Source organism: Zingiber officinale, chromosome 2A (genome assembly GCF_018446385.1).
Source record: "Zingiber officinale cultivar Zhangliang chromosome 2A, Zo_v1.1, whole genome shotgun sequence".
In the NCBI taxonomy this organism is placed as follows: domain Eukaryota; kingdom Viridiplantae; phylum Streptophyta; class Magnoliopsida; order Zingiberales; family Zingiberaceae; genus Zingiber; species Zingiber officinale.
Window position 1 is genome coordinate 125948349 of NC_055988.1, and position 14130 is coordinate 125962478.

Below are 14130 nucleotides of genomic sequence, written 5' to 3' on the forward strand. Positions count from 1 at the left end.
ACTATTAGATCACAAAAGAGTTCCCTGTCTGCTATAATGACTGGCACTGCCCTGAGCCAGTGCGTGGATGCCATAATTTCTCCTGAAGGTAACGTCGTCAGAAACTGACTACGGAGTACCTCTGGAGGTATCGCTAACTTTTCGGCAAATGCCCTGGATATATAAGAATGGGTTGCCCCAGTATCGAACAAGACAGTTGTACTTTGCTGTAATATACTAATCTGACCTGAAACAACTGTCGAGGCATTCGCTACGTCCTCTCTGGTAAGTGAGTAGATCCTCGCATTGGTCGTAGTTGGAGGGGCTTCTAATCTGCCCTGGCTGATGTGTGGACCATCTAAAGCGGCCTACATCTGATGTAGCTGTGCTGGCTGGCCTCCATACTGTATCGGCTGTGGTTGAGGAAGACTTGTCTTGTTCGGGCATTGCTTAGCCATATGCCCTTCCTGTCCACATTCAAAGCATCCTCGTGTGCCCTTACGACAAATTCCAGGGTGAAATTTCCCACAAGTAGCACATTTGGGATAACTAGGCTGTTTGCTGGCTGGTCCTCCCTTTGGGTAACTCCCTGGTTTGCGCTTGTTGCTGGAGTTCCCTTTCCAGTTAGAGCTGTGACCCTGTTGTTTCTGAGTACCTGAGCCTTCTTGTCCTTTGGACTCTGAGAGGACTTGCTTCTGCTGCTTGATATTGTTCTGGTAGTGCTCGGTGGTCAGAGCACTGCTGACTAGTTCTTCGGTGGTTTGTGGCCTATGAACGCCGCCAGCCACGTTCATTGCTATTTCCGGCCTCAGCATCTTGAGCATCAACCGGACTCATTCTTTTTCTGTGCTGACTAGTTCAGAGCATAGACGAGCCAATCTATTGAATTTCTTCACGGCTTCCTTAACTGATAGGTTGCCCTGACGAAACTCCATGAACTTGTCGTAGTGGCGGTTTGTGACCCGCATGTGAAAGAACTCCTCGAAGAATTCTTTCTCGAAGTCAGCCCATGTCATCTGGTTTACTGGGTTCTTCGCTCTAATTCTCTCCCACCACATACGTGCATCTCCTGTCAAGCAGAAGGAGGCGCACTTCACCTTTTCATGCTCTGGCCAGTCCAGAAGCTCTATCGTGCTCTCCAGTGTTTTGAGCCAGGCTTGAGCATCCCATGGTTCACTAGTGCCTGAGAAGTTCTCGGGCTTGACTCTCTGTCACTGAATCAGATAGGCTTCTCTCTTTGCCTCTGTTGCTGGGGCTACTGATACTGTAGGCTGGACTGGTGGAACCTCTATAACTACTGGGGTTGCTATGTTTGGTTCCGGGGTGACAATGGGGGTATTCTGCTGATTAGCCTTTAAGGTGGCTATCTCCTGTTGCTGTTCAGCTAGCTGCTGCTGTAACTGAGCCACTAATGCTATAAGGTCTGGGGGAGGCACTGAACTGCCTACCTCGTGCTGGGGCTCAGTAGCTGGTGCCCTTCTAGCTGGGCGTCCTCTTGCCATTGCTAAAGGAAGAGAGGACATACTTAACTGAAGCATCATGTTTACATAGCTAATACTATCATGTTAGGTACTATCACAGATAAGCATACTTTAGTTATCTACAAACAGGAAAGTAATAAACATAACAAAGTGAGAGGTATTATTACTTGGAAGCTGCAGGTTCAATGCTGATGTGTGTGAAGGAAGTATGGAACTTGCTGCTCTGATACCACTTTGTAACGACCCGCCTTCTACTGGCTAGGCTGTAAGGCCGGACCGTCACATTATGCTGTGCTAAACTATTCCATGACCATTACTAAATCTAGGTGCGGAAGCTGTACTAATCAAAATTTTACTAACTATGATCATTTCTTTATTCCATAGGTGCTAAGGGGTGTAATCTAAAGTATACCTAGCATATACTACATCCCCTATGGTCAAGGAACGGAATTAAACATTTTCCAACTGCTATCAGACCTCCCAATCGATCCACAGATCGATTGGAATGGTCGAATCGATCTAGTGATCGATCCAGCATGCTACTGTATGCGGAACTTGGGTTGGATCGATCCAGTGATCGATTCAGCACGCTACTGTGCTCGGGCAATATTCTGGATCCATCGGCTGATCGATCCAGGCTAACCAATCGATCCAGTGATCGATTCCGGAGCTCTCTGTTCGCGACGGAAGGCATCCGGACCGGTCGGCTGATCGATCCAGGAGCTTACTGTTCGCGGTACGAACTTCTCAATCGATCGGCCGATCGATTGAGAAGCCTCCAATCGATCGGCCGATCGATTGGGGTTTCTGATTTCGTACCAGAAGTCTGATTTCAGCATTGTTTCGTGCCTCAATCACACATACAAGTTCTAAAACAACTGAGAAACATTCTAATAATGCATAATTAGCATTCTAAACATGGTTACTAGCAATCTAAGCAGATTTTCTATAATTCCATGCATTTAAATAACTAAATAAGCAAAGAATAACATGATAAGAAACACTAAGTTCTTAAATGTTCTAGTTCTTCCAAGGTCTTTATTCCAGGTTCCATCCACACACATCTTCATCATTGCATTGACCTCCAGCCTCCGCTAATCCATCTTCCCTTTACCTTTATCTGCAGTATAAGGAAATAAGTATCTATAATCTTTACGCTTAGTAAGAAACCATCTACCTCACAAAACATGCATTCGATGCAATATGCTTTTCAAACATGCTATTTGAATATGTGCTGATTAAACTAAAACATGGCATGTTATCATACAATACATGGAAACCAAAAGCTAGTCATGGCATACTATCATCTAAAGCATGTGTAACAAAAGCTGAACATAGAGCTATCATACATAATCATAAGAGTGAGTTGAACTGAAGCATGAACTGAGCTAATTCTAGCAAATGCTAAAGCTATACTGATTTCACCTAACTATTTTGTGAGAGTTTAAAACTACATATATAATAGATGAAAATACTAATCATGCTGCTGTTTGGGCCCGGCAACTGTACGTGCTATGCGCGCATCCCTAACTAGACCCGGGTTTGCAAGTCCCGAATTTAGTAGGGTTACTAGAATACCTGAACCTAGGGATGACTGTGGGAGCCCAACCCAATGGATATATAATCCAGTACAGTGCCACTGAGAAAGTAAAATACTGAACATAAGTTAATAAATTCTTGTCATGCTTTTACTAGGTTGTCTAAACCCAGAACTAGGTTATCTAAACCTAGAGGCGACTGTGGGAGCCCACCCATTGGACATCTAGTCCTATAAAAGTTGTAGCAAGACTATATGAGCTGTGAAATGCTTCTATTTCATTTAACTAAGCTATTAAAATGCCTAAGTTGCATTTTAACTGTGCTAGTAATTTAATCGAACACTTGGTATGCGCTAATTCGCATCCTTTGTGCCGAAAAGCTATATACTACTAACTAAAACATGGAATTCACACGGAAGCTACTTATACTGTAGGTGAGGGATTTCTTACCTCCTGTGTTGGTTTTCTTACGATTCTAATCGCTAGATTTCCGGTGGAGACGATCTTCTCGACGGTTCCCTCGCGTCTACGTGTTCCTCTCGCGAAGGGAAGTGTCCTCGTGTCAGAGTCATCGCCGGAAGGTGCTCCTAGGGCCCTTAGGCTTGGTGCGCCGAGAGAGGAAGAGGAGGGAGAGGTGGGCGGCAGTGAGGGTTTGAGGAGAAGAAGAGTTGCGTTAAAACCCAACCCCACTTAATAATTTCCTATTTATATCAAGTGGTTAAACCCGGCCCAACTTACATATAAATATTATTGGTTCCCTTTCCTTTCAGCACGGCCCTGCTGGGTTCACTTGGTTACTAAAGCTATCTATAAGTCATAGGGTTCGCTAGGTCTCGGGTTCAATTCCCGCGTAGCCTGTTTTCGTTTTCTATTTATTTTTGCTACTTTCGCTAATCTAAAAATTCTGTAAAAATATCCTAAAATTCCAGAAAAATACTAGGATATTTCTAATAATTATTTTGAGAATTTTCGGGCGTTACAATCTACTAATCATAGACCTCCAAGAAACTCACTATATGCATTATAACTCCCTTGGAGCCTTAGAACTGTACACTTCTAAGTTTCAAAGTTCTGTAAGTACCTATCATATTGAAGAAATTAATATGTATTGGATTTTAGTGTGTATTAATTATAAACTTCATCCTAATGCAGGTAGACTTTTTTAAAAATAGGGATCAATCCTACTACGATTTGTGGTATCCAGGACTACATTCGTTAATGTCAAGAGACTTTGATGTATCTATAATTCTGGGTCCAACAAAGTAAAATCGTAAATATTTGTTCATCCATATTTTTTATACATCTCCATATTCCTGTTTGCAATTAGATTATTAACAGTGTGAAAAAAAAACCTCTATCTTTCAGGTTAGATTGTGTATTTTTTTGTTATGCAGTGTGCCAAGATTTTAATGTACCAAAGACTAATAAATTTTGGACATGCTAGAATGAGAGAATTTTGGTTTCATCTTAGTCATAAAATTTTTACTAGCAAACACTGGATTACTGAAAAGCTGGCTGTGTAATTTTAATGTAAAACTGATGTCAATTTAAGTTACTACATCAATTTTTGTAAGCATAATTGTCCAGTTTTATAGCAAGGGTATGCGTTCATTAATTATGTATTGCAGTAAAATTTTATTTTTGAATCAAAGATTTTTATTAATTAATTATAAATATGATGACAAGTCGATTGCTAGATCAACTGCTACAGAGAATCATCATACCAACGATGACAAATCATATGAAGAAGATTTGACATCTATAGCTAGTACTAACAAAGTTTTATTTCACTTTATTACTGGATCTTGATAAATTTTAGCTTATAATTATTTTTGTTATTGCAAGTTCTAACAACATGCCCTTTGACTTATGAAGCGAGGTTTATCAAACTCTCAACGAGCAGTTATTATTTATTACAGATGGATTTGACAAACTTATGTGATACTATCGATAATAGCTATTGTGGCATTTTGTATGTAGAGTGGCATATGTATATGCTCCCTTGGCAATAATGAGAGCTTTGAGATGTATTACATAAAGCCTCCCTCTGTGTTGTAATAGATACGGATAGGTAGCTGCTACAATATGAAGTTTGTGTTGTAGCAATTACCGACATGTAACTGCTACAACATCAACTGGATTAAAATATGTCATTCTCTAACTCCTCCTATTGCAATTAATGTGTTAGCTAGAAATGATGTTTCAGTTGTTATAAGTTGGTGTAGCAGCTAACCCACACTAGTTGCAAGAACATGGACCTCATGTTCGTTGTTCGTGAGCTAGAAGTGGACTTGTGAGTTCACTTTAATTTACCACATCATGATAGGATAACATACTTAAGAAATAAAATATCAATAATATATAAAAAATGATTTTATTAGGTGATTAAAAATATGGAGAACAAATGCAAGCACGGTGTTTAACACTACCCCATATAATAATCACAACAGCTAGTTGACAGTAGCTTCTACAAGATGTAGCAGCTACTCGGGAGTAGGAAAACAATGTGTAGCAACTAGTGCTGACTAGCTGCTACAACATACACTAACCAGCTTGACAATACAATTACATATGGTATACAATAGATTTAGCCAGTTTTTACAATAGTTATACAATACATTTATACCAACTTGATACAATATTGTCAATAAAATTATATTTTGATTACATCGTCAGTTTAATATTAAACACAATGTTCACAGTGTTCTGAACCCCCATGAGCACTCACATTGTTCTCATATTGTACAATGCCAGTTTCATATTAGTCGATCTGAGTCCACAGTGTTCTCTATGAGAGATCATCCTTGATCAATGTATGCAATGATCTGACCCCCAAACAACATCTGTTGTTTTTCATCTCCCTCACGTCATTTGGTGCAGATGGCAGGAGTTTATGGCGGTGAGCATCCTATGGCTACTCCATAAGCATTCCTCGGGCCATTCCTGAGACTATTTATCACGTACACAAGATTTTGGCCTAATTTAGACCACTCCATGAGTTGCCTAACCTCATCAACGTACGTTGATCAAGGTTAGATGCTAGTGTTTGGATTATAGATATTCCTTTACAAATATAGAAGCTTACACTAGATCGTCAAAGGCAACTTGATTGCATTATCATTCTCATTTTGGGAGCAAGAAACACTTCAAGATTTATAGTGGATGCCATGAAAGAAATGAAGAAGGTGGCATCGGGAAAATGGCGTCAAGCCATTAATAAGCTACTCATTTACTTTGGATGTCATGAAAGGAGCCTCCCTCTTTATATAGGAAAACAGAGGCACTATATTATGCAATATGAAAATTGTTGTATTTACGAGCCTACAGTTGCCCTTCTGACAAAGTAGGATTTTACTATTATTCATGGGTCATGTTTTATGATAGGTATGACTAGTCATATGGTTTATGACAGCTATGAGTGGTCATTCTATGGATGTTATGTATCAATGGATATCTGAATTATTAATAAAGATTAAGGCTTCTTAGTTACATCGGCATTAGCAGCTACACGACAAATAGTGGCCTTTTCTCTCAAGTAGCTGCTATAATGTGTAGGAGCTAATTGGCAGGCGCTACTATAGATTGTAGCAATTACTCTCGAGAAGTTACTACACATTATAGCATCTTCTCTCGACTAGCTGCTATAACGTGCATCAATAGTTACTACAATGTGTAGAAGCTACTTGATTTGATCTAGATAAAAAATTAAGATTGATATGATCTATTAGTGTTTGAAAATGTAGAGTAACATCTTGTTGAGCGTAAATGAGGAAAAAGTTGGATACTTTAGTTAGGTTGATATACATAAAGGTAATAATATTATTATTCTAAACAAAGACGATAACATAGGACAAACAAGATCTTAAGCCAAAAAAGTTATTAATTTGGGGTTGATATTCCATTAATAATTTGAGATGTATTACATTATTGCATAAAGTCTCCCTCTATGTTGTAGCAGCTACGGCTAAGTAGTTGCTACAACATGAAGTCTGTGTTGCAGCAGTTACGGACCCGTAACTGCTACAACAATAATTTCACCAACTCCACCCATTTCTATAATATGAAGTATGTGTTATCTAGAAATAATGTTTCAGCTGCTACAATGGTGTAGCAGCTACCCCACACTAACTGCTACAATGTGGACCTCACGTTTGTTGTTCATGAGCTTGATCATGACTCATGAGTCTAATTTAATTTACCATATCATGATAGAACAACATACTTAAGAACTATAATAAGAATAATATATACAAAAATGATTTTATTAGGTGATTAAAAATATTAGAGAACAAATTCAAGCACGGTGTTTAACATCTACCCTACAAAATAATCACAGCAGCTAGTTAGTAGTAGCTACTACATGTTGTAGAAACTAGTGCCAACTAGCTGCTACAACATGAACTAGCTAGCTTGAAATTATATTTACATATAGTATACAATAGATTTAACCAACTTTTACATCAGTTATACAATACATTTAGTCCAACTTGACAAAATATTGTCAATAAAATTGTATTTCAATTACCATACATTTCGATTATAATGTCAGTTTAATATTGTTCAATCTAGGAATAGTTGTAATCATGAGGCCACAGTTGTCCTTCTGAAAAAGCAAGATGTTACCAGTATTCACGGGTCATGATTTATGACAGGTATGATTAGTCATATGATTTATGATAGCTATAAGTGGTCATTCTATGAACGTCACGGATTAATAGACCATATTTGGTAGGTCTCCATTAATTAATTAATGAGTCTCCATAAAATTATTAATTTCAAATTATATAAGTGACCATTCAATTTTTAATATAGATTAGTGTAAATTAGTTGTATCTGTAGGTCCCTTTGGAGGCCGGCAAGAGGGGAGGGGTGAATTGCCCTACAAAATAAAACAAAGAACCCTTCTCAGATATTCAACTAACTTAAAAGAACTTGTAATTAAAAAGGCAGAGACTAATTAAAACAGAAAATGGACACAAAGGAATTACTTGGTTTGCAATCAGAGGATTGCTAATCCAAGGCAAAGAAGGCGCACTAATTGATTCTCCTCTGGGCGGAGTAGCCTCTTACAGCGTTGAAAGCACAGAAAGAAATAACACAAATGAAAACACTGGATTACAAGTAGTTGGTTTCAATGTACGGATCAGTACTTTATTTATAGTACTGGTCCGGGCGCCTAGAAGTGCTTCCGGGCGCCCCCGGGGGGATAAATTTTATCCCCCAACGATCAGATTGCGAAAATCGCGATCCTGGTCAAAATCATGTTCCGGGCGCCCGGAAGCATTCCGGGCGCCCCGGAGCAAAAAGTCAATTGTGGTTGACTTTTTGTCCGGGATCACTTCTCCGTTAAGTCCCAGTCTTGGTCCGGGTCTGTTCGCTCCGGCTCCGCTAGCTTGGGTGATCTAGGCCTTCCGGAATAGGGCTCACCCGAACCCATGTTCCGGCCTTCTCCTCGAGCAGCCTTCCTTCCCGGTTTCTCGTCCCTCGAGCGCCGCACATGCTCTTCTCGTCCACCGGTGTACTCTTCCGCGGACACCTCGTCCCTCGGACGCACCGAGCCCGTCGGCTCTCTTCCGTGCCGTCCTTCTCGCTAGCCACGTCTTCCGCTAGACTTCCTGTGTTCCTAAGCTCCTGCACACTTAGACACAAGGGTTAAACAAACGCAGGACCTAACTTAGCTTGTTTGATCACATCAAAACACCTTGGGGTTCCAACAATCTCCCCCTTTTTGATGTGAGCAACCCAAGTTAAGTTAGGGTAAACATATGAAATAAAAAAAATTTATATTCAAATAAGTCCAAGTATTTTTCAAATGAAAAATTATATTACCTCCCCCTAGACTTAACATACTTCTCCCCCTTTGATCACATAAAAATTAGGGTTATAAACAAGTCTAAGGTAAATTCAAACAAAATCTTTTGAGTGTAAGAAATGTCTAAGTAAAGACGCTCTTCAGAAATAATTAAAAAAAATTTTAAGTTTGAACTTATCTTAACATTCCAAAAATAATTAAAAAAAATTCTAAGTTAAGATTCATAAGACATAATTCTAAGTCAATTGTAAGAAAAATTATAAGGCAAAAAAAATTCTAAGATAACTTTCATAAAAAAAATTTCTAACTCAATTAATTTTTTTATTTATTATTATTATTTTTTTTTACACAAATTGAATAACTCTTTTAAAGCATTAAGTAATTAAAATTAATGCTTTTTCAGTTAGTCAATTAAACTTTTCATTTCGATACTTGGCTTCCAGGTCGTGGCGAGGCACTAGGCCTTCTTGGTTATTGGAGCAACAACCACTTCCTTAGACAAAGCCTCATAAAGAAATTAGTTGTTTAATTTCCTTGCTGAAAATGCTAAGTTTGATTTTAATATTAATTTAAACAGGTGTTTGGAACCCAGTAGAGGTTCCTACCTACAGGATTAACCAAGTATTTCCTAGGTATATAGATTTTTGATATATTTCTAATTTGACTTTGATGAAATCTATAATACCAGTTTAAACCTCTATAATTTCTAAAAGTAGAAATATTTGAACCATTAGATTTTTTCAATCTTTCTATTTCTTCTTTTAGTTTTTCATTTTCAATTTTTCAAAATCCTCTATAAGACATGATTTTGCCAAAATTCTCTTTGTTTCTAAAATTTCATTTTCTAATTTGGCATTTTTATTTTCTAATTTATACATGGATTTAGTCATTGCCTTAATACCAAAGTAAAGTTCATCAGGGGGTAAGAGGCATACCTCACTTACCATATCAGACTTAAAGCCTGAATCTCCCCCTGCTTCACTGCTTTCATCCGAGGTCGCTCCCCCTTCATCGATGCTAGGTTCTGATATACTTTGTCTATCGTAGCTTGCCATTAGTGCTATTCCGGCATATTCTTGAGCTTCTGATTCGGATGAAGAAGTGTCGTCCCAAGTTGCTTTTAGGTTGTGTTTCTTGGGAGACTTCCTTTTGGCCTTTTTGAGTTCTGGGCAGTCTTCTCTTAGGTGTCCCTCCTTCTGACACTGGTAGCACCGCACCTTTCTTCCTCCTTTTTGATTCCTTTTATTCTGCATTTTAAATTTATTAGATCTAAAAAACTTTTTAAAATTTCTTACCATGTATGCTTCTTGATAGTCTTCGGAGTCTAACTCGAGTTCATCCTTCTGGGTTGCGTTCAGCGCCATAGTCTGGGTTGTATCCTTTGTCGTTCCTGCATACCTGGTTTCATGCAATTCAAGAGTAGAAAACAACTCTTCTAAAGTACTTACCTCCAGTTCTTTTGAGATGTAGTAGGCGTCGACGATTGATGTCCATTCCGGAGTTCTTGGAAACGCGTTGAGCGCGTAGCGTATAGTGTCCCGGTTTGTTACCGTTTCATCGAGGTTCTCGAGACCAGTAACTAGTTCTTTTACCTTTGCGTGTAAACCAGCTACTTTCTCACCTTTCTCCAGACGGATGTTCATCAGTTTGTTGCGGAGGATGTCCCTTCTAGCGAGCTTTGCTTCGGACGTGCCTTCGTGGAGTTCCAAGAACTTCTCCCAAAGTTCTTTAGTAGATAAATAGTTTCCGATGCGGTTGACCTCTTGAGGCGGTAACACGCTCAGCAGGTGATGTTCCGCACGGCTGTTTGCTACCGACTCATTCTGCTCCTTCTTTGTCCAATCGCTCTCTTCTTTTTCTTTTCCATCTTTATCTATTGGAGCTACAAAACCATATTTCATAATAAACCGAATTTCAAAATCTGTTTTTAGGAATACCTCCATACGACGCTTCCAGTCTGCGAAGTTCCCCTCGAATTTTGGTGGAACGATGCTTGGTCCGGCCATCTTGTTGCTTCGATCGGCGGTTAGTCCTCCTGAAGCGCGCCTCGCTCTGATACCACTTGTAGGTCCCTTTGGAGGCCGGCAAGAGGGGAGGGGTGAATTGCCCTACAAAATAAAACAAAGAACCCTTCTCGGATATTCAACTAACTTAAAAGAACTTGTAATTAAAAAGGCAGAGACTAATTAAAACAGAAAATGGACACAAAGGAATTACTTGGTTTGCAATCAGAGGATTGCTAATCCAAGGCAAAGAAGGTGCACTAATTGATTCTCCTCTGGGCGGAGTAGCCTCTTACAGCGTTGAAAGCACAGAAAGAAATAACACAAATGAAAACACAGGATTACAAGTAGTTGGTTTCAATGTACGGATCAGTACTTTATTTATAGTACTGGTCCGGGCGCCTGGAAGTGCTTCCGGGTGCCCCCGGGGGGATAAATTTTATCCCCCAATGATCAGATTACGAAAATCGCAATCCTGGCAAAATCATGTTCCGGGCGCCCCGGACAGCTCCGGGCGCCCGGAATGTTCCGGGCGCCCCGGAGCAAAAAGTCAACTATGGTTGACTTTTTGTCCGGGATCACTTCTCCGTTAAGTCCCAGTCTCGGTCCGGGTCTGTTCGCTCCGGCTCCGCTAGCTTGGGTGATCTCGGCCTTCCGGAATAGGGCTCACCCGAACCCATGTTCCGGCCTTCTCCTCGAGCAGCCTTCCTTCCCGGTTTCTCGTCCCTCGAGCGCCGCACACGCTCTTCTCGTCCACCGGTGTACTCTTCCGCGGACACCTCGTCCCTCGGACGCACCGAGCCCGTCGGCTCTCTCCCGTGCCGTCCTTCTCGCTAGCCACGTCTTCCGCTCGACTTCCTGTGTTCCTAAACTCCTACACACTTAGACACAAGGGTTAAACAAACGCAGGACCTAACTTAGCTTGTTTGATCACATCAAAACACCTTGGGGTTCCAACAGTATCGATAGTAGTTGCTACACATTGTAGTGGTTCACTTCTCTAGAGTAGTTTCTACACATTATAGCAGCTCACTTCTCTGGAGTAGTTACTACAATGGGTAGCTGGTAATCCACAGTAGCTGCTACACATTGTAGCAGCTACTCTTGAGAAGCTACTACATGTAGTTGCAACTTCTGCTGACTAGCTGCTACAATGTGTATTAGTAGTTGCTACAACGTGTATCGGCTTCTACCTATTTAGACAGTAACTTATACAATGTATAGAAGCTACTTGAATTGATCTAGATAAAAAATTGAGATAGATATAATCTATTATTGTTTGAAAATGCAAAGTAACATCTTGTTGAGCATAAACGAAGAAAGAGTTGGAGACTTTTGTTGGGTTGATATACATAAAGGGAATAATATTAATATTCTAAACAAAGATAATAACATAGGACAAACAAGATCTTAAGGTAAAAAGTTAATACAAACACTAATTCTATAATCATTTGATTAATAGCACTCTCTAATGCTACATTAACTTGGAACAGTTGTTGTCACACTTACACAAGTTCAGTTTGATTCTTTTTCTATCGTAGAAGGGCAGCATCAATAAGGAGATGTTAGGCTGAACTTCATAAGAAAAGATGTTTCATTCAATCATTTGATTTATAGCATTCTCTAATGCTACATTAATTTGGAACAGTTGATGTCACACTTGCCCAAGTTTAGTTTGATTCTTTTTATCTCATGAAAGGGCAGCATCAATAGGGAATGTTAAGGCTAAACTTCACAAAGAATAATATTTCACTCAGTCATCTGATTTATAGCATCCTCTAATGCTACATTAACTTGGGGCAGTTGTCATCATAGCTGGACAAGTTCAGTTTGATTCTTTTTCTCTCGTAAAAGGGCAGCATCCAACTCCTCTCTCACCTGGTTCCATTGTTCTATAAGAATCTTAATATAACCACAAACAACATAATGATCCATGGCTAGACTGAGATACTTGTTTGGTAGAAAATTCATAAATTCAAGAAAAGAAAGATATATATAATAGAAGAAGGATGGATGATACGAATCGAGAAGTAGACGAGTTTACTGATAGAGATGGTTTTTTAAATATAGAAGACTTAGAGCTTGAATCCTCATCGATAGGGGGTCCTTTAACACCACCCAGAGTGGATTTCATCTTCCTTCTAAAGAAAGACATGATCCTTGAAGAGCTATACTAAAATCACTGTATAAGATGAAGAATGGCTAGGCAGCGTGAAAGAGTGAGTTAGGTTGATAGATGATTTATAGAAAAATTGGTTCTAACAGCATTCACTCTTGATAAAGACATCTCAAACAAAAGCATCTTTTTGATACTATAAAAAGGGGGCATCAAAAGACTCGCTACAACTCATCAAAACCTGTGAACAAATAAGACAAAGAGTAGACAAGGATAACCAACCGTCGGGCATTGAATCCTTCCGTGCAACTACTATACAGAAGATGCTACAATGTGTCGTAGCTTAAAATTATTCAAACAAAAATATACAAGTCCTAACCCGTATATAGAAAGTATAGAAAGTATAGAAAGTATCACACAAGTCTTTGTTATAGCAGTTACGGACCAGTAACTACTGCAACATCATCTTGATTATAATTATTAAATTTAACCAACTTCTCTCGTTCCATTTAATGTGCTATCTGGAAATGATGTTTCAACTCTCTAAAATAAATTTCACCACCCCCGCACTTTACCTCTGGAATTGATGAAATTACACCATTATAAAGCTCAACATCGTAAACCTTTTATCCTTCATTATCCTAAACCATTCAATTTCAGATAATGGCTTCTCCTTTAGGAGGAAAGAAAATTATAACTTGTCCTGGGCCCGTGATATTGATCAATGAATCGACATCTTCCTCTTTTTTGGGGTCATGGGAAGACTCTTCGACCTCCCTCCTTTCTAAATGACCGACATCCTTGCAACAAAAATGGGATCAAGAGGTGTCCCAGTTGAAGGGAGCCCTTCAAACATTGGTGGAGATCGAGACAGCTGTTAAAGTGGCTATCGATCTATTAGAAAGCATGGAATGCTAGAGGCTCACCTTAGACGTCCTTGGTCTAGGGAAGAGTTATTTTGTAGCACTTCATTTTGTTGTGTTAATATTCCTTTTTATTTTTTTTTTGGTATCTTAGAATGACTATCTTCTATATTTTGTCTGTTTAATAATATTAGTAATTTTTACTTTTAATTTTGAACTCTGAGTTGATATATCTCGGCCTTGTACAATACGTTATAGTATCTACGGTTACATAGCTGCTGCAACACAAGTTTATCATTATAGCAGCTATTGTCCAGTAGTTGCTACAACGAGCTAGT